Below are 20,803 nucleotides of genomic sequence, written 5' to 3' on the forward strand. Positions count from 1 at the left end.
ACTGTAAAGATACGGCTCAATAGTGGAGGGGGGGGGGGGAGTCGAGACCAATCTGCATTTCATTAGCATCTACAAGGTGTCAGGTCTTGAATGGAAAAGTCTGTAGCTTACAGGGACCATGTCCTGGAGAGAGCCTAGGGAGATATGGGCATGATCATGTTTCGGAGGTAATGGGATAATCCAGCTTGGAGTTGGATCACATCCCAGGTTGCATTTTATGGCATCGATTAGAGTCACACAATGTGGCCCAATGGTCAAAACTTGTATGATCCGACATTCTGTACAGTCTTGATGTTTGCAACCTTTCACTTTTTGGAGAAAGTTTCAGCTTTAGATGACATCATGTGACCTCCTATATGGGGGCACATTGGGGGTGTGGAGTCCCCTTTGAAGGCCAAGAATTTTTTTTATTTATTTTTTTAACTTTCATCATGTACAATTGGTATTTACTCTGTTTAAGGAGACGGCTGTGAAGTGATTGTAATTCTATCCACAAGAGCTAGCGTTTCAATGTGTGAGTGACAGCAGGGATAGTTCAGATTATAGGGGGAATAATAGGGCTTTAAAACAGGTTTACGCAAAATGGTGTCAAACTACAACTCCCACCTAGAGTAAACTGGGATTACACTCAGCACTTTCCGCTTCCCCGTGTGTAACGTGATTATGTTTAGATTACACTCAGTGTGTTAACATTACCAAGTGGTTCTTTACTGGGGTTACACCACAAGCCACAACAGAGGTGCTAGTGCTCCGGGGTCATGCAAATATTAACCTGTATACAGATATAATGGTATATACTGTCCGTCCCATTAGAAGACCCCCAAATACTAAGCATGGCTCCCTTTAAGATGTCTTTTACATATTTCTTAGGGACCTGTCAGGACCCTTTAAGTGTCGAATTAAAAATTTTTGATACTATAATAATATATATTCTAAGTATCGACTGTTCAATACAGCTTGTGCAAAATTCAAATGATATATCAAAATTTATAGTAAACCAAATCAGGCAGAAACGTTTTAAAATACAACAGACTATGACAATTGCTGTGAAATCACTGGAACCGTCCATGTGTTCGCTCTGACGTTGTCAATAAAGTTTTTTGAAAAAAAGAATACCTTTAAATAGATGGTAGGTTTTATGTCTGAAAATGTCAATTGGAGAAATAAATAACTTTCATTTAAGTGAGTGTGTTAGACTTCGAGGGATTTTCTATGACTATGTTAATAACGTTTATTGAGGAAATGAATATCTATTATCTTAGGAGGTACTAGATTTTAAGGAGTTCTCTACCACTTTGTCAGTAAAGCGGAGAGTAGTAAGGTATATATTTTGTTTAAGGTGTTAGATTTTAAAGGGGTTCACTCTAATCATGTCAATAAAGCTTGTTGAAAAAAGAAATGCCTATTATTTAAGGAAGTGTTTGGCCTTAAAAAAAGGTTCGCCTCAACAGTGCCAACAATCTTTATTGACAAAAGGATTCTCTATTATTTAAAGATATGTCAAACTTTAAGGGGCTCTCACCACCAATTTCAATAAGGTTTATTGAAGATATGAGTGTCTTTTATTTAAAGGGTTAGTGTCATGTGTAATACATGTTGTCCAGATATGTCAAAACTTAAGATCACAGTCCGGAGACCCCTGCAATCATTAGCTATAGCCAGACGAAGAGCATGGCCACAGGCTTCACTCTCTAGTTGGCCAACCAATCCAACCAATCACATGAGATGGGCTCCATTATAAGTCTCTGTAGCCCAACGCATGTCATCAGTTCAGTTCAGGACTGTGATCTATAGGTTTTACAAATGACGATTACCCTTTTAAAGGGGTAAAAAAAAAATTCTTTCAAATCAACTGGTGCCAGAAAGTGCCAGAGATTTGTAAATTACTTCAATTTAAAAATCTGAAGCCTTCTAGTACTTATCAGCTGTTGAAGTGGTGTTAAAGGGGTACTAGATTTTAAAAGGGGCTTCTCTGACAATGTCAATAAAGTTCAATGTCAAGTTCAAGGAATAGCTTTTAGTAAGGGCGATTTTACTTAGATTTTAAAGGGGTTCTCTGCAACAACGTCAATAAATGGAGATGTTATGGAGATGTTGGACTTTAAAAGGGTTTTCTGTGAAAAGATCGATAAAGTTTGCTGAAGACATTCTCAAAAAGTTTGTCAGTAGGAAATGTGTTTTTTTTGTTCTCAATGGTTACTTGTAGCTGTGGTCCTAGAGATCGAATTGGGACACAAAATAATAATCACAAACTTTTTGCATACCTTCAATAAACTTTATTGATATTAACACAGGGGACCATTATTTATAGGTGGGTATTTCCAAACTTCCTAAAGTCCCCATACACTTTAGACGACCAAACCTACCGATTCGGCTGTCAATCTAAGGTGTTTGAGGCTTTCTATAACAACCACAGACAGAGGATGTCGGTGGTGATAGTGGTCGGCCGTGATGGGAAATCATGGACGACCACTTTGTTCAGAGAGAAATAAGCCACATCAAGACCCCTCCCCCTATAGAGAATACAGGGAGGCTCGGCCTTGCCAAAACTTTCCTGTGTATGGGGAGGATGGGTGGCTGAGATAACTGGTGGCCTTGTTATTTAAAGTGTATGGCCAGCTCTAGCATTAGCTGATCTCTTGAACTTTTTCAGAACCCCCCTCAAATATGGCCATCTTTACAGATTAAGGCTATGTTCATAATATGTAAGAGACCGGCTGTTCCGTGACCCGGCCGGGCTCTGAAAAGGTCATTGCGAATGATCTTTTGGGCCGCAGAGTTCTGATGCGAGCGCATCCGTGCGCGTCCGCATCAGAACTCCCCACAGCACACAATACAGCAAACGGCCGGAGCCGCTCACTCTATTGTGTGCACTGACAGGGTTTTTTGCGGCCGCTATTCACTGAATAGTGGCCGCAGAAAACTGACATGTCAGTTTCCTACAGCACCGCGAGGGATCCCGGCCGGAGCGTATACTATGTGTGTACACTCCGGCCAGGATCCCATAGAGCACAAGGCAACGTATCTTTTCGTGAAAAGTCCGGCCATTGTTGCAGATGCAACAACGGCCGTGGTTTTTACAAAAAGATACGTTGTTACCTATCCCTTGAAACCAGGCCATGTCACTTGATAAATAAGCATTAATAAGAAACCTGTGTGACAAGACTTAGAAGGCAATGGCGACCATATTGGTTGTCAGCTAGCAAGAGCTGAATAAAGTTTTATAGCGACGCACATATGTGAGCGGCCCAGGACTTTTATTCTTATCGAAGACAATGCTTGGATTTTTTTTTTTGTTTGTTTTGTAACACAATACTTTCTTGGCTGAAAGAGAAAGGCCTGATAAGAGTGAGTGGATTTACTCCTGTTATCAATGGCCGTGTTGTCACTCCACACCCGCTCACACATGTGGGTGATGGGCTGCCATGGTGTGTACATTTCACATGTAAATCTGGTGTAAGTTATTCAGCGCCGCTCACACATCGTAAATGGATGACTGACGAATTTTTCAATGTCAAGTAAACCCTCACACTGCTGGTGACATATTAACCTGCCGTAAATGAACACGTCACAGCTCAGCGCACTCTGACAACCATTAGCGGCCCCAGGATTTAGCATTGTGGGCCCTTTATAAATCACGGATGAGGTTGTAATTTTCCACTGATAAGAGAATGATGGGACTCGTAGTACATGAGTACGTTTTCAGAAGTAACTCTCGGTTTTTCCCTTACTTTTTGTTTGCTGTGAATGTGTGAACCGAGGAAGACTTTCCCTTTGGTCACTAATCTGTAGTAGTCATGTATTGTGCCGTATTTACTCAAGGATTATGACACAGGATATGCCATAAATGTCTGATAGATGTGAGTCCCGCCTCTGGGAACCACAACTATCTCAAATGAAAGGTTCCTTTGCCCCATTTAGCTTGGTTGCAGCCAGGAAGCCAGAAACAGCCAAGCTGGAAAGCCAAAGACAGGCAAGCCTGTGAATGTGCCATAAATGTCCCAGATGGAAATACCCTTTAAGGTGTCCAAGGTTGTCCTGGTGGCCGGTTTCTCCCAGAATCAGCACCTCTCCTGTCCTCATGTTGGGTGTGGGGTTTTGCAGCTTGGTTCCATTGAAGAGAATGGAGCTGACTTGTAATACCACACACAACCTGGAGACATGGATGGTGCTTCTTTTGCAAGAAAGTAGCTATGTTTTTTTCTAATCCTGGATAACCCCTTTAAAGCTCATGTACACGATTGCAAAAATATTGCCATTTACCAAAACATTAACCATTTTAAGGTTAAAGGAAAAGTCCGGCCATTTTTTTTTTTTTTTTTTTTTAAAGGGCAGCCGGCAGAGGCAGGGGGAATATAATAGGGAGTCCTCTCTCCGTGCCCGCGGTGAGAAGAGGGATCGGGTTGGGACGTCAGCTCTGGTGGAAATCAAGGAAGCCCGGTGGGGGCCCAGGATCTGAGGCTGAAGAGGCACGAGGAGAGGTGAGTTAATACTCTTTGTTACTTCCCCCGTGCCCCTGCCTTCTTTTTTTTTTTTAAAGAGCGAGGACAGACTTCTCCTTTAAGCAACTTCGGTTATAGTCTTATTCCAATATGTTTCTGCCAGTAGCTATTATGTCCCAATTAGTCTCCTTGGTAACAGACTACTAACAAGCCCTGTGTAGTCTGATTATGCAGTCCTTCTTTCACTTTGACTCTTTCTTTTGCTTATCTACCAAATTTTATATTAGTGAAAAGATAAAGTAGAGTCAAGGCCTAATGTGACTCCGATCTAATACTTGACCTACAATGAGAATAACATACACTGGAGAATGATAACCGATGGCCGTTGTCAAAGCTTCAATGTTCTTCTGGCTATTAGAATAGTAACAATCACCATCCAATGTGTATGGGGGCTTACCAACTCTCCCCAACATCATCTGTTGGATCGGTTATGATGTCTTTCAACTTCCAGAGATAAAGGGGGAGATCTATCAAGCATGGTGTAAAGTGAAACTGGCTCAGTTGCCCCTAGCAACCAATCAGATTCCACTTTCATTTCCCAAAGAGTCTGTGAGGAATGAAAGGTGGAATCTGATTGGTTGCTAGGGGCAACTGAGCCAGTTTCACTTTACACCATGTTTGATAAATCTCCCCCGAGGTGTACATACATGGAAGATTAACAATGCTTTTAGGGTCAGCTTAAAAGATGCGATCAACGACACAAATACATTTTTGATCATTGCCCGCATACACACGGAGTGATTATCATTTAAATTTGAATGATAAAACGATTAATAGCCCCGTGTAATAGGGCCCTTAGAATATAATGATTTGCTATATCACATATGCCAGCTGCCATGTATATTGGATCCAATGTTTTCACACAATTTTATTAAATTGAGTAAAATAGAAATAAAGTAGAACCAATGATGAAGAGGGCGATTGGTGGCCATGGCGGTTCCTCCTCTATAAGTTTACACATGGCGCCTCTTGCCTGTGTCAGGTAGCCGGTGCCCCTGGCTCCACGCTCTGCTGACAAGTCACTTGTAAGCTAATTTGGATGACTGTTTTTAGACCTGCTCTCCGGCTATTCTTCCATGTGCTAATCCATTCTTTTCACGGTGGAATGTGAGATGGGGGAGATTTCAGCTGTATACTGTATCTCGCTGCGTTTTCTTTGTCCTGGTTAAAATACATATCCTGGGCCCGTTTTTATTTTTTTTAAGGATATTTTAACACTTTGCCGTAGAAAGAGGAATTGCTACTGTAATATTACATACTAATCCTTTAGTGTCAACTGGATATGCCGAACTGTTCGCGTTCACCAACGATTCCTGAACCCGAACACTTTGCATTTGACTCCCAGCGGCTGGGGAGGTTGGGTGCTGACCTAGGGAGTCTATAGCTGTTTCATGTTTTCATGGCAGCCCTAGGGTAGGATCCAACATGTCCAGTCCGCTTAACACTAAATGTCAACTGTACAGCAGCCTGTATTCTGGGTAGGGAGAGCAGAGAAGCTGCTTCCTCTATTTGTCAGGACAAACTACAAAGAGTGTCATTTTCCCTGGAGGACTTGGAATGTCCATGCTTTACAAAGACAGCCTATTGATTTTAATGAGAAGTGTGTACAGTTTCACAGTTTCACAGATCATTCAGAGCCCAAGCAGACAATCCCTTTAAAGTCCGGTGAAAATTTTTATTAAAGTATTGTATTGCCCCTCAAAAGTTATACAAATCACCAATATACACTTATTACGGAAAATGCACATAAAGTGCTTTTTTTCCCTGCACTTACTACTGCATCAAGGCTTCACTTCCTGGATAACATGGTGATGTCACTTCCTGGATAACATGGTGATGTCACTTCCTGGATAACATGGTGATGTCACTTCCTGGATAAAAATGGTGATGTCACTTCCTGGATAACATGGTGATGTCACTTCCTAGATAAAATGATGATGTCACAACCCGACTCCCAGAGCTGTGCGGGCTGTGGCTGCTGGAGAGGATGATGGCAGGGGGACACTGAGGGACACAGGGCACTGGAGGGACACTGAACATCCCCCTGCCATCATCCTCTCCAGCAGCCACAGCCCGCACAGCTCTAGGAGTCGGATCGTGACATCACCATGTTATCCAGGAAGTGATATCACCATGTTATCCAGGAAGTGATATCACCATGTTATCCAGGAAGTGATATCACCATGTTATCCAGGAAGTGACATCAGCATGTTATCCAGGAAGTGACATCACCATGTTATCCAGGAAGTGACATCACCATGTTATCCAAGAAGTGAAGCCTTGATGCAGTAGTAAGTGCAGGGAAAAAAGCCCTTTATAAGCATTTCCCGTAATAAGTGTATATTGGTAATATGAATAACTTGTGGGGGGCAATAAAATACTTTAATAAAAATTTTCATTGGACTTCTCCTTTAACTACAGTAATACAGAGAGCTGTATAACTACTAATATTCTAGTATATGTAATAGTGTGACCTAGCAAATCCTCTTAATAGGCCTAAGCAGAAAACATAATGGAAAAAATGAGCCTATCAACTCCAAGACCGCTTATCATACTTCTCAAAACTGATTGGGTGAAGGAATCAGTTCTATATGAGGCACAGAGCTGCAAATACAGATAAAATAAATGTTTCCATTCCCTTAGCTGATGGTTGTTTGCAAAGTTAAAAATTAAGTTTTCTTTGTTAGCTTGTGTCATGGAAGCAGTGCTGAGCTGCAGCATGCATGCCACCTCCCTCCCTCCCCCACCCTCCCTTACTTGCATGATTGATGTACAAAGCTTATTGCTGGCACCAACCACTGTATATGTAAAGAGACAAGCTTGCTGTAGCTCAGCACAGCCTCCTCAACTCAGGCTTAGAAGGAAAACATGATTTTATAACTTTGCAAAGAGCCATCAGCTAAGATGATTTGTTTTATCTGCCCATGTCTGCAGCTCTGAGCATGATGTAAAGCTGACAAATTCCCTAGTGACCTAGGGGAGGGGTACAGTAGACTGTTTTGGTGACATCTTCCCTAAATTCATGGTCACTGTTGCCGTCTACATGTAATGGCTATTTGTTTGCCGGACCTTCTTTGTCAGACTGAGCCTGTAGCTCGCTCTCGGCTTTTGTGCTCTGGGAAAAGTCTGGTAGAAAAGTCACAAGCTTCATCTTAAACGCTCCAATGAAAGGGATTATTGTGCGTCTTTTTGCAGCGCACTCACTTTTCTGGAAATATTGTGTATGTTGTGCATTCTTTTCGGTGGTGGTCACTGCAGGGTCATAGTGGGGCGGACGTTGTACACTTTACCTGTTTACTACCTCATGGTGAATGGATGATTCACGTGTCTTTGTTATTAAATACATTACATCACAGTATAAGCTGTCACTCCTTGGATGTTCTTGTCCAGCGGCTGAATAATTTTTTTATTCGGCCTCCTGGGTGATTTATTCTATGACGTGCGCAGTATTTGGCTTTCCTACAGATATACAACGATGCTCTGCCCATCTCCATGGAAACACAGAGGTGTCCTGATACGTAGGACATTGAATAGCATGAGCCGTATATATATATATATATATATATATATATATATATATATATATAGCTTCTATTAAAGGACAATACAGGTTAAAATTCAGATTAAGTTTAATGGTGTGATAAATAATCCTATGATTATGTAAAGCAGGGATGGGGAACCTTCGGCCCTTTAGCTGTTGCAAAACTACAATTCCCATCATGCCTGGACAGCCGAAGCTAAAGCTTCGGCTGTTTAGGCATGATGGGAATTGTAGTTTTGCAACAGCTGGAGGTCCGAAGGTTCCCCATCCCTGATGTAAAGCATACGCTGAGGACCCGATTAGTAGCATGTGTTGCATTCATATACATACCTTGTGTTTGTTGTATCATTTTCATGGACTGTGTTCACATTAGCATTGTGTTTTCTACTTATATTACAGCCATACTGTTCTACCAAATGCCGGACCTCGCTGACGTAGAAAGGGGGCTGCCAGGTGCTGTTGTGTTTCTCAAGATTGGCAAAGATGGTTGTGTGAACAGGGATCATTGAGGGTCCCATCATGGCATCCTGAGACTCTGTTTAAATAGCATGGTGATCGGAGTTGTGCATTGCTTCCCCATTCAACTCTATGGGCCTGAGGAAATTAGATGAACGTGTGCATGTCTGATTGCCGCTCTATTATTATAGAAATCAGTGGGGATCCCAGTGGTTGGACCCTCACTGAATAAACTCATCATAAATCCATGATCAGTGTTGTTAGTAGAAATATCACTGTCCACAGGATATCAGTAGGGATTTCATCTCTGGCATTCCCACTGATCGGATTGGGGTTCCACCGAGTGGATTGGGCTTAGCCTATATTAGCCAAGCATTCTGTTCATCTTATTTTCGAGACAATGGAGTCGAATTGATTGTTAGCAAGTACGTACAACCTCTGTTCTATTTAAAGGGAATGTGTCACCTAAATTTTCTTTTACAAATTAGAGTCACATAGTAAAACTTGTTCTTTTACTTTAATCTGTTTCTATTTTCTAACTTAATTTTTTTTAAATTTCACTTTTTATACGTTGTTATGGGGCGGCCATATTGCCTGGACTGTTTTTAACAGCATTTAGTGACATGCTTTACAGCCAGCCTCATGGACATAGACAACAATAGACAGACTCTGTCCCCTTGAGATGAATGTGACCTTTGAAGAGGTCATCCCACAGCGAGCTGCTATTGTCTCCTCTATCTACTAGTGTCACATGTTGCTGTAATGCTGTACAGATTGCTTTACAACAGCCTCCTCTTATCCCCACGGACACAACAGGAAGTCTCAGCTTAATTTTGGTGAGAGGGAAAACTAGAAGATTTCAGGATTATTTTATAATATAGATAGAAAAATGAAAAATTAGAAAAGTAACTAAAAGTCACTAAAATTGCTTTAAAAATATGTTTAACATAAAAACATTATTTAAGCAATAAGTCATTTTCTGATGACACATTCTCTTTAACCGCATGAACATGGGATCCCTGTTCTTCTGATCAGTGGGAGTCCCAGTGGTTAGCTCCCCACCAGTTAAACACTTCTCCCTGTTCTAAAGATGAGTATTATTGGTGTTAAAACCCCTTTAAACGGGTTATCCAGGATTAGAAAAAGCAGAGCTACTTTCCTGCAGAAAAAAAAACCCAGCGCCACCCCTGTTCTCAGGTTGTGTGCGGTATTACAACTCAGTTTTATTCACTTTAATTGAACTGAGCTGCAAAACCTATACTCAAACAGAGGACAAGAGTGGTGATGTTTCTGGACATGTCTTTTTTAAGCATGAATAATCCCTTCAGGGCCAGTTCACATGGAGTACAACTAGCGGAACTCTCCGCCAGCCTCTGTGTCATACTGGTAGTCTATGGAAGGGCTCGCGTGCTTCCTATCTCCGCACCTCTCCGCTCGGAAGAATTTACTTGTCAATTCTTCCTTGTGGAGAGAGGAGGCGGAAGCCCTCCCATAGACTGCCAGTATGACACGGAGGCTGGCAGCATTTCGCGGCGGAACTCTCCGGAATTCTACCAGTTTTGCTCTGTGTGAATTGGTCCTTATGGACAATATTCTGTGGACCTTTTAGTGCCAGTTTACATGGGAATCAGGACATTTCTTCCAATGGTATACTCCCCCTTGCATAGTCCAGACTTCCTTAGAGGGGCCGATGGGAGTTGCATAGTCACGGGTGTACATCATTTATTAAGGAGGTTGTGCTTCATGGCAGATCCTTTTGTGATAGGTCTAGTAAGTGGAAATATTAGAAATTAATCTTTGTTATTATTATTACTGTTGTATAATAGCATAGTATAATAGTAGAGGTCTGTGTCCTATGTTACATCTTACATGTAGTTAGTTACTTTGTTTACGTGTTCTGAATGTTGCATTGAATGCTCATGTTCTAAAGAATCTGTAGAAAAACTATTAAAAATGAATAACTTGGCAGCCATGCGGCTTACTTTCTGCCAAATCCATTTGGGCTCCACATACACTTGGCAGCGATGAGTGGCCCTGTACTTCCTTTGTCTACGAGCATGATGTGAGTTAGGACCGTGGCTGTGCACTACAGACTCAGCGTTTCTGTGTCTATAGAGGAGCAATGGGACAATGGTCTCCCCAGGACTGTCCAAACACCGCGCTCCGCTCATTCTACAGGCTCATGGATCCGGGTTTGGCTTATGAAATCTTTTCATGGGGGGAATACGTGCTCGAGGAAAAGTAATGGACAGAAAAATGCATTCTGGATAGAATGGATGTACTGTATATACTATGTATATATGGAGAAAAGAGAGGAGATGGGAGAGTTATGGAAAGGGAAAAATAGAGGGACAGGAAGGGAAAGACACAGTAAGAGAGAGTCACAGAGAGGGAGAGGCACAGAAAGAAAGAAGGACAGGGAGAGTCATGGAAAGAGAAAAAGAGAGGGTCAGAGAGAGAGAGAGAGAGTCACAGAGGGAAGGAGAGGCACATAGAAAGAAAGAGGGACAAGGAGGGAGAGTCACGGAGAGAGGAAAAGAGAGCTTCAGGGGTGAGAGTCAGAAAGAGACAGAGAGGCACATAGGAAGAAAGAGGGACAGGGAGAGTCATAGAAAGAGAAATAGAGAGGGTCAGAGAGAGAGAGAGAGTCAGAAAGAGACAGAGAGGCACATAGAAAGAAAGAAGGACAGGGAGAGAGAGTCATGGAGAGAGAAAAAGAGAGGGTCAGGAAGAGAGTCACAGAGAGTGAGAGGCAAAGAAAGAAAGAGGGACAAGGAGGGAGAGTCATGGAGAGAGAAAAAGAGAGGGTCAGAGAGATAGAGAGAGAGAGAGTCAGAAAGAGACAGAGAGGCACATAGAAAGAAAGAGGGACAGGGAGAGAGAGTCATGGAGAGAGAAAAAGAGAGGTAGGAGGAGAGTGAAAGAAACAGAGAGGGAGAGGCACATAGAAAGAAAGAGAGGCAGAGATGGAAGGTACATAAAAAGAGAGAGGGTTGTGGCGAGAAAGAGGGGCAGAATGAGAGAATCACAGAGAGAAAAGGAGAAGGGCATGTAGAGAGAGTGACCATGAGAAAGAGGGTGGAAGGGAGGGTCACAAAGAGAGAGAAGCAGGAAAGGAGAGCTATAAAGAAGTAGAGAGTGAGAGAGGAACAAAAAATGAAAAAGAGGGGCAGGTAGAGTCACATGGAAAGAGAGAGAGAGAGGGTCAAGGAGGTAGAGTTGTGGAGAAAGAAAAAGACAGGGATAATCATAGAGAGAGGAAAAAGAAGAGTGAAGGGAAGGCATGGGGAGGGAGAAAAAGAGAGGTACTGTTAGAGAGAGCCACATGGAAAGAGAGAGGGGCAAGGAGGAAAAGGCACAAAGGGAGAGAAAAAATGCAAGGGTGTGAGAGTCATATACGGTAATAGGTAAAGGACCCGTTAGAGAGAGTCATATAGAAGGATAGAGGAAAAGAGAGGTAGAGTCACAAAGAGAGAGGACTAGAAATGGGGAGAAAGGGCATGTCACATGGAAAAGGAGAGGGGCAGGAAGAGAGACAGAGACAGAAGAAAAGAAAGAAAATCAAATAGAGAAGAGAAGAAAGGGGCAGGGAAGGAGAGTCATGGTGGTGTTTCTGTGTGTGTGCGTGTGCGTGTGTGTGGGTCCTTTTTAAGGACCATCATTCATTTAACAAGACAGAAGCTACAAAGAGAGTCTCCCAGGAGGACATTGTGTAATACTTCATTTCCCCTGTGGTGGCGCTGCAGGGGAGATGAACACCTGCTGAAGACTGCCGTCAGCCTGTAATAAGCTAATACTTTAGATATTGGAGATCGCGGACACTATGGTTTATGAAACGTAGAGGATCACCACCGCCGAATGTAATAAAAATAGCCACGTCCATTCGCTGTATCTTGTTTCCTTTCAAGTATTTTTGTAATAAGGATTATAGGCTTTGGCCCCAATTGTATCTAGAACAACACACGTCTGTGACCTCTTGTTTTCCCGTATGCTATATGGCAGTAATTATTAGAAGTAAAACCATATGCGCCTACTTGATGTCTCCTGTTTGTGTAGCGGGTTCTTTGTAGGATGATTAGGTGATGAATTACCCGAATCTTAGGAAATATACAGGGAATATCAGAATAAGACACACACATTCATTCAGAGCTGGCGGGGCGGCAGCCAATTCCCTACAGAAATGGCCTCCTACTCAGAGGTAGCAGCTGCCAAACTGGGGAAGAAATGTGTAGATGAACCTTGCTGCTTGTGGTCACACTGGGGCCTATAGGAGATGAGAAATGTGCTATAATAATTCTACATCATGTACTGCAGCTCTCACGCTTTATCAACTATAACTCCCATCCTCTGTCTGCTGGGAATTGGCCATTCATACAATTGCAGATTTTTTGCAACATATCAACCACATGTGAATGTAATTTAAATTGGCTTATCTGGGCCACCAATATTAGATTGTCAGCATTCAACCCCAGGCACCCCCTACAGATCCTGTTCCTGTAAAAGGTGGACTACTTGTAGTAGTTGAATGATATAACACTGGAGGACTGCCTGGAAAACATGGATACTGCCAAATGCTGTAGGCTGCATCCATGTTTTCCAGGACTCCCTAGGTGGGCTGCATCCAACTTCAGCACCCACTGCTAATCTAATTCCGCACACTCGGAACCAAACGTGTACAAAGTTCACTCACCTCTGTTCCTTTAAGCTTGGATAACCCTTTTAACAGGCTGGCGAAGGAGCTTAAAGCAACCTGCATATGTACGAGCAAGCATATCTTAATGAATGTCTTTGGAGCCTATACACCCTCAATAACTGTCATTGATCAACAGTTATGTCTTCCGGCCTCCCCATACACATGTATGTTCGGGATGTCTGTCATTCATGTGTTTTCTATGCGGAGGGGTAAGGGTACTATTACACGGAACGATAATCGGCCAAATCGGCCCTATCCAACCGGTTATCGTTTCATGTAATAAACACAATGATCAGCCGAAGACGATCATTGATAGAGGTTTGGACCTGTAATTGTTGACCACCAACCACGCACCGCTATGTGTAATAGCAGTGCGCGGACGACGTCTGACGATTTGCAAAGTAAATACATTACCTATCCATGCTGCAGGGCTCCTCTTGCGGTCTGCTTCTCCCCGAGTCCCGCGCGCTGCAGCTTCAGAGCAGCCTGTCTTAGCTTACAGGCCGCTCAGCCAATCACTGGCTAGGACCGCCACGGCCAGTGATTGGCTGAGCAGCCTGTCAGCTAAGACGGGCTGCTCTGAAGCTGCAGCGTGCAGGACCCCGGGAGAAGCAGACCGCAAGAAGATCCCTGCAGCATGGATAGATAATGTATACAGTTTAAAACAAGGGCTGCAAGGACATCGGTAACGATGTCCATGCGGCCCTTGTTAAATGATTATCGGGCCGTGCAATAGGCCCAGTAAATGAGCGCTGATCTAGCAGATCGGCGCTCGTTTACAGTTATTATAGGGCCATGTAATAGTACCCTAAGAATAAAATGCCACAATAAATAGCATGATCATAAAAGTATTATGAGCACATACATGGATAAAATATTGATATACGTGTTTTTCTAGACACAGATTAATACTAGCATTGACAATTGTACATAACGTCTCAGACATCACGTGCCCTTCTTTCAGACATAACGCAAGGCAATGTTACATGGATCCATGTCTTGTATGGTTCGAGCTGTACATGATAATAACCAGACAAAGTAATGATCCAAGAAGTAAATGTTGCAATTGGTAGCTGCTGAGGAAAACAACACATGTACATAAGATGGGATACAATCACCCTGGACCCAGATGATACATTGTTTACAGCGGGCGGCTGGGATCACTTGTAGTTGTTGGGTTTTGCTTGTTTTTTTTTTTTTTTTTTTTTTTTTTTTTTAATGCAGCAGAAAGAGTCATTGTTAGTAAATGGGAGTTTATCAATATATATATATTTCACATTTTGGATCATTCTGAACTGGGCTACCCCCACAGGGATCAGCTGTTGTCTTCTAGGAAGGTTATGGTTTTACCCCATTCTTTTGTGCACGTACATAGTTAGATATTAACTTACATTGGTCCCTCGAGTGTCGAGTGGACTTGCTAAACTGTTCGGGTTTGGCAGCTTTCTCCGAACCTGAACACTCTGCATTTGACTCCTGGTGGATGGAGAGGTTGGATGCGCCCTAGGGAGTCCTGGCAGAAGTAGGGTGGCATCCAAATTCTTTGTGCACTGGGAGTCAATTGCCAGGTTCGGGGAACGTTGCCGAATATGAACCGCTCAGCAGGTCTGCTCAGCACTAGTCCCTATTCCTGTTGGGGATCACAATAAGTGTTCCTGCCAAGCTGTGAATGCTGGAAAGGAAAGTATTAAAAGAGCATGCTAATAAGGTTAAAAAGGTTCTCGGGGCATTCAGCTTTAGCTTACTAGCCGATGTTGGCAACGTTCTTCGAACGAGTGCTCAACATTTGCCACCATGCATCTTGAGAATTTTGATGCTGCCCTAGGGAGTCCTAGAAAACATTGATATAGGCTGTAGGCTGTATCACTGTTTTCCTGGCAGCCCTAGGGCAGCATCAAACTTCTCCAGAGGCCAAGAGTCAAATGCCGAGCGTTCGGGTTTAGAGAACACTTCCCTCTTGAACAGAGATGAGCGAACCTGGAGCATGCTCGAGTCCATCCGAACCTGAACTTTCGGCATTTGATTAGCGGTGGCTGCTGAACTTGGATAAAGCCCTAAGGCTATGTGGAAATCATGGATATAGTCATTGGCTGTATCCATGTTTTCCAGACAACCTTAGAGCTTTATCCAAGTTCAGCAGCCCCCGCTAATCAAATGCCGAACAATCGGGTTCGGATGGACTCGAACCCAAACCCGGTCGCGTCATTAGCTGCTCAGCCATGATTGGATGAGCCAAACTGTGCTCAGCCAATCGCGGCTGAGCATCTGATGACGCTGAGGAGGGCGGCCGGCACTCAGGACGCTCGGAGGGATTTGGCCCGGCCGTCCGAAGACTACATCGCTGACCGAAGATCGGAGACGAGTCGGCACGTGACAGGTATGTATAGCGCACCACACTTCCGGGTACATGGGTGGGGGTGATGGGACACGGGAAAGGGGGCCATTCACAGACATAACATACATTACAAAGTTGTATAAGGGTATATATCACACGGGCGGGCTCGCAGCGAGATTCTCGCTGCGAGCCCGGCAGGTCCTGTCAGTTCCCATAAACTACATACTTGCTGCGGTCTAAACGACCGCAGCGAGTATGTAATTATACCGCCCTTAACCCCTTCTACTCCCGCCGGCTCCCCCGCTGTAAGCAGCATACATTACCTGTCCTCGCTGCACGGGTCCGGCGTCCTGCTCTCCCGCCCGGCCAATCAGTGGCTGCGGCTGGGCAACACACTAATTGGCCGAACGGGAGAGCAGGACGCCGGACCCGTGCAGCGAGGACAGGTAATGTATGCTGCTTACAGCGGGGGAGCCGGCGGGAGCAGAAGGGGTTAAGGGCGGTATAATTACATACTCGCTGCGGTCGTTTAGACCGCAGCAAGTATGTAGTTTATGGGAACTGCCAGGACCTGCCGGGCTCGCAGCGAGAATCTCGCTGCGAGCCCGCCCGTGTGAATATACCCTAACTTTGTAATGTGTGTTATCCTGTGAATAATTGTTTACCGCCGCACTACACCTTTAACATATTTAAAGGTTTCAGTCATGTCCCCCCTTTCCTTTCTTTTCTCCAGACTATACAGAATTATTTCCTCAAGTCCTTCCTTCAGACCATCCACCATTTTTATAGCCTGTCTTTATCAGAGTTGTCCTTATGGGATAGTGATGTATACCATGGCACACCCACAGCATAGTCAATAGACTAAACATGTGACTACATTTGGTCTCTTTTCTGCTGGTATATGTTGTATTTGCAAGAGACCCCATATGTTTGGATCCTGCAAATAAAAGCGCCCTGACCGAACATAGACCCAAGCAGACTTTCTTTGGTCCTTTGAATCCAATGGTCATGCCAAGGGCAAGTATACCTATATTTTTATGCATCGATATGGTATTGTAACGTGAACAGCCCCCTGGCTCACAGGTGGGAAAAGTAGAAACCCTTTGCATTCACTAACAGCAAGCAGAGATCTGGCAACAATGATGAAATATAAAACCAAAATGTATATTATAAAGCTTTCAGAAGTTTTTATTACACAGCGATAAAGACAAGGGAGACTTATTCGATTCCATTTTAATATTTATTCCAGAACGTACGGCGCCCCCCCCCCCCCCTCCCCGGCCCCTAGAGAAGTAAAAACCTTCCCTCCTATATGGAATCTCATATTGTAACACCCAATATCTGAGAACTGCCCCCTTGGTGGACTTAATTGCCACATCTCCCATCTGCTCATTGCATTAAGGCAGAGGCTGTATTTTCATATGGCAGTCTGGATTACTTCTCCATTCCTTGCTCTGTCAGACCAGCAATGATTTTAGGCTTTTTTTTCTAGCATCTACCCCGTCCTCTAATTACTTTCCATACGATTTATAGAGTCCTTGGACTTGCAGATTCTCCGTTTTCACCCCAATGTCTGTGGGACGTGGTGACTGGAAGAATATTTACCACTTTCATCCGTCGCTAAGCTTTTCCATCTCATTCGCCTCGGGCGCAGAGTAAACACCATAGATTTTTCATCGCTGGCCACTGTACCCAAATTTAATAATTGTTCAGACTTAGTATGTGCCTTAAAGGGACGGATCCATTTCACTGGTAATTTTCATTCTAAATACTGTTACGATGACATATACCCTATTTCCTATATCTCTATACATATATCGTATATCCTTCTTCTTATTTCTCTATAGAGACGTCACCAGTTTCTGGTAGTGATTTCCCTTTTTAGGTCCCTGAAGTATTGGGCTTGGATTATAGAAATACTGCAAAAATTCAGCGTAGAGTCAAGAGCTTTTCATCTGCTGTGTAGTAATCCGGCTACAGATAATATAATTCCTTGTCCGATTAACAGAAATTTACCTAATAATCCAATTATTTGTCGGCATTGTCAGCTTTGTAGTGGGTGCTCTACAGCAGATCTGGGGGTGCTCCACAGTGGTGGGGTGTCTGCATGTCATCGTCATATCATGTACATATGTGACCTATGCTGGGGAGTGGGGACCAACAATAGATAGATAGATAGATAGATAGATAGATAGGAGATAGATAGATAGATAGGAGATAGATAGATAGATAGATAGATAGATAGATAGATAGATAGATAGATAGATAGACAATAGATATGAGATAGATAGATAGATAGATAGATAGATAGATAGATAGATAGGAGATAGATAGATAGATAGATAGATAGACAGGCCCGCTTCTGCCATGAGGCGGAATGAGCCTTCCGCCTCAGGCGGCAGAATTTGCGGTCCGGCAGGGGGGCGGCATTATGTCCCCCCTGCTGTCATTTTTGTTAAGTATCACTTAACAAAAATGACAGCGGCCGCTCACCTGTCCCGTCGCCTGCGCTCTCCACATCCCGTCAGGTCCCGCGATGTCACCCTGCAGCTGTCACGGACCTCCAGGCTGTGGTGAGTGCCCGGGGTCGGTGGGGGACGCGCTGGGGTGATCGGGTCGCTCCGGGGGGATGCCGGCTATCACTCGGGGCGGCCGCCTGAGGTTTGCCTCAGGCGGCGGAAACCCTTGAATCGGCCCTGTAGATAGATAGACAATAGATATGAGATAGATAGATAGATAGATAGATAGACAATAGATATGTGATAGATAGATAGATAGATAGATAGATTATAGATATGTGATAGATAGATAGATAGATAGATAGACAATAGATATGTGATAGATAGATAGATAGATGGATAGATAGACAATAGATATGTGATAGATAGATAGATAGATAGATAGATAGATAGATAGATAGATAGATAATAGATTAATGGATAGATAAGTGTGACTTTCATTGTTATACCCACACTCTCCCCTATAGCCCCAGCACATGCTCCTCTCACCGCTCTTCCTGTCACTGCACTCACTAAATTTCAGCTGCCATCTTTCTTCTGGTAAATAGTAAGCTGTCACCCCCGTTGCTATGGGCAACGCCTCTCCCTTCCCCCCTGTCCTCGCCATTTTCGTAATGAATTGATCTTGTTCAGACGGCTCAGACCCGGTGCCATTCTCAGGGGGTGGAATCTCCGGCTTCCTCTCCCATCCCCCATCTTATTGTAGTAAATCATTGGCAGTAGATGAGCGCACCTCCTTGTCGTACGGAGTCGTCCCCCCTCTTTCCTCACGTGGGATTTCTGGGCGATTGTTCTGTATTGACAGTATAGGGACTCGATGTAGGATCCAGGGCCTGGGTGGTGGGTGTTCGCCGCAGCCTTTGAATCCTAAGCATGTCTGTATGTGCAGCCTGGTTGCCATGGAGCTCTGCGAGGCCTTTGAAGGAAATCACAGAGAGGAATTGTAGGCCTCATGAATGCAGGAGGCCTGGATCTCTCCATCTTACAACCTGTGCACATCCCTGCCCCACAATCCTTCATTATCCAGGACATCTCTTATTTAGCACAGTCATTTTCTGGAAAGACTGTAACATATGCCATGTGTGAATATATCCTAAGGCCGCGTTCAGAAGAGCATAATACATCTGTATTTTTGGATCCTCATGTGAATGCGGCCTTAAAGGGGTACACTAAAAATAAAAATGCTGCAGACGCATATAGTATTGCTTCCCAGTTCTGAAATAACCAAAAGTCCTTTTCCCTGAGTGCATTGCTACCTCTTACCTGTTCTGACTACCCACCTCCTATAGCACTCCTGCCAGTTCCCCCTCCATAGCTGCTGCAAAACATTTCAGTTCACAGAAAACTATTGTTCTGCAGTTTTTAGTACCTGCTGCATTTACTCCTTGTCTGCTCCTCTGCCTGTGGCATCATTCAGTGCAAGGCAGCATACTGTGAACACACCCCATTCTTCCCTAAATGGCCCAATAAATATAAATATATGTAATTATAACAGGGAGAAGATGGTGTTGAAGGCTGCCGGGGCTGGTCAGAAGTGGTGACACAACTTAGGGGGGCAGATCTTGGGTGCCGAGAAGGGGGAGATTTATCAAACATGGTGTAAAGCCCCTAGCAACCAATCAGATTCCGCCTTTCATTTCTCACAGACTCTTTGGAAAATGAAAGGTGGAATCTGTTTAGGCTCCTGGGACAGCGGGAAAGGAAGAGTTGTCTAGGGAGAGAGGGAGGAGCAGGGAACTGCTGAGACAACACCACACTGAGAGTGAAAGGACTACACAACTTCCTGGCAGGGATGTGTCAAACTGAAGGCAGTTCTGTTAGTGATAACACTATATTAGTAAGTAATTTTATTTAAATACAATTTTCTGATATCATAGCTGTTTAAAATGCTGGCCACAACCTCCGGCACCCCCACCGATTCCAACAACAGGATAAAATTGGTCCTGGAATGACTTGCATGGTCAGTGCTTCAGTGATTTTAAAAGGGGTTTTCTAGTATAGCCACGTTCAGTGTTTGCCAATGTTTGGAAGCCCCCTACACAATGAACGGAGCACTAGCCACACAACCACAGTGCACTCCGATAATTCCAGGGAAATTTCACTTCCATTCTTGTGGTTGGGATGTGACTGCTGAGGCCCCAGACTGCTGAAAGTCGCTGGTTTTGTTTGCATAGTCCACATCTGAAATCCATAACACTGAACAATACATCATATACAAATCTGTTTTTTTAAAACCCTATTTATATGAAAGTGAGAATTTTCAAATCTCTGTTGTAACGTTATGTTACATTACAGAAACTTTGTGAGTTTTCAGCTTTTGCACCTAGACTAAGCCTTCTATCTTTCCTCTGTTTTATATTCACTCCTTATTAACTAAAATCATTAACTAAAAAGTACTGCATAAATGAAATTTCTGATCTGTTAAGGGGCTCCTCTAGTGTAGTATCGTCAGCAGTCATTAAAAAAACAGTCACTAACAAACTATGGTCTGAACATACACTAACCTGGTTGAATTGTGATCCTGTGTAGGCACAACTCTACTAATAGCTTAAGATGATATGTATGTAATCACTGCTAAGTCCAATTCAGAAGGAGGTTCAGGATGTGACCATCAACTCCTCAGGACGGTGTACCAGAAAGAGCAAAAAACACCTCTGGGACCTGAGTAAGGTGGCAAAGTGTCAGGGAAACATGCTGTCTTGTGCACAGTTTAATAAAGAAGCTCCTTTGCTTGCATCTCTTGAGGTTGGTGAGCGT

At 43.6% G+C, this 20,803-nt stretch overlaps 1 protein-coding gene across 5 annotated transcripts in view; it reads left to right on the top strand.

The window, feature by feature from the left end:
• Positions 1 to 20,803, top strand: part of FMNL2 (formin like 2) — a 205,326-nt gene that overhangs the window by 764 nt on the left and 183,759 nt on the right. The window lies entirely within an intron of this gene.

Source organism: Dendropsophus ebraccatus, chromosome 9, assembly GCF_027789765.1.
Source record: "Dendropsophus ebraccatus isolate aDenEbr1 chromosome 9, aDenEbr1.pat, whole genome shotgun sequence".
In the NCBI taxonomy this organism is placed as follows: Eukaryota; Metazoa; Chordata; class Amphibia; order Anura; family Hylidae; genus Dendropsophus; species Dendropsophus ebraccatus.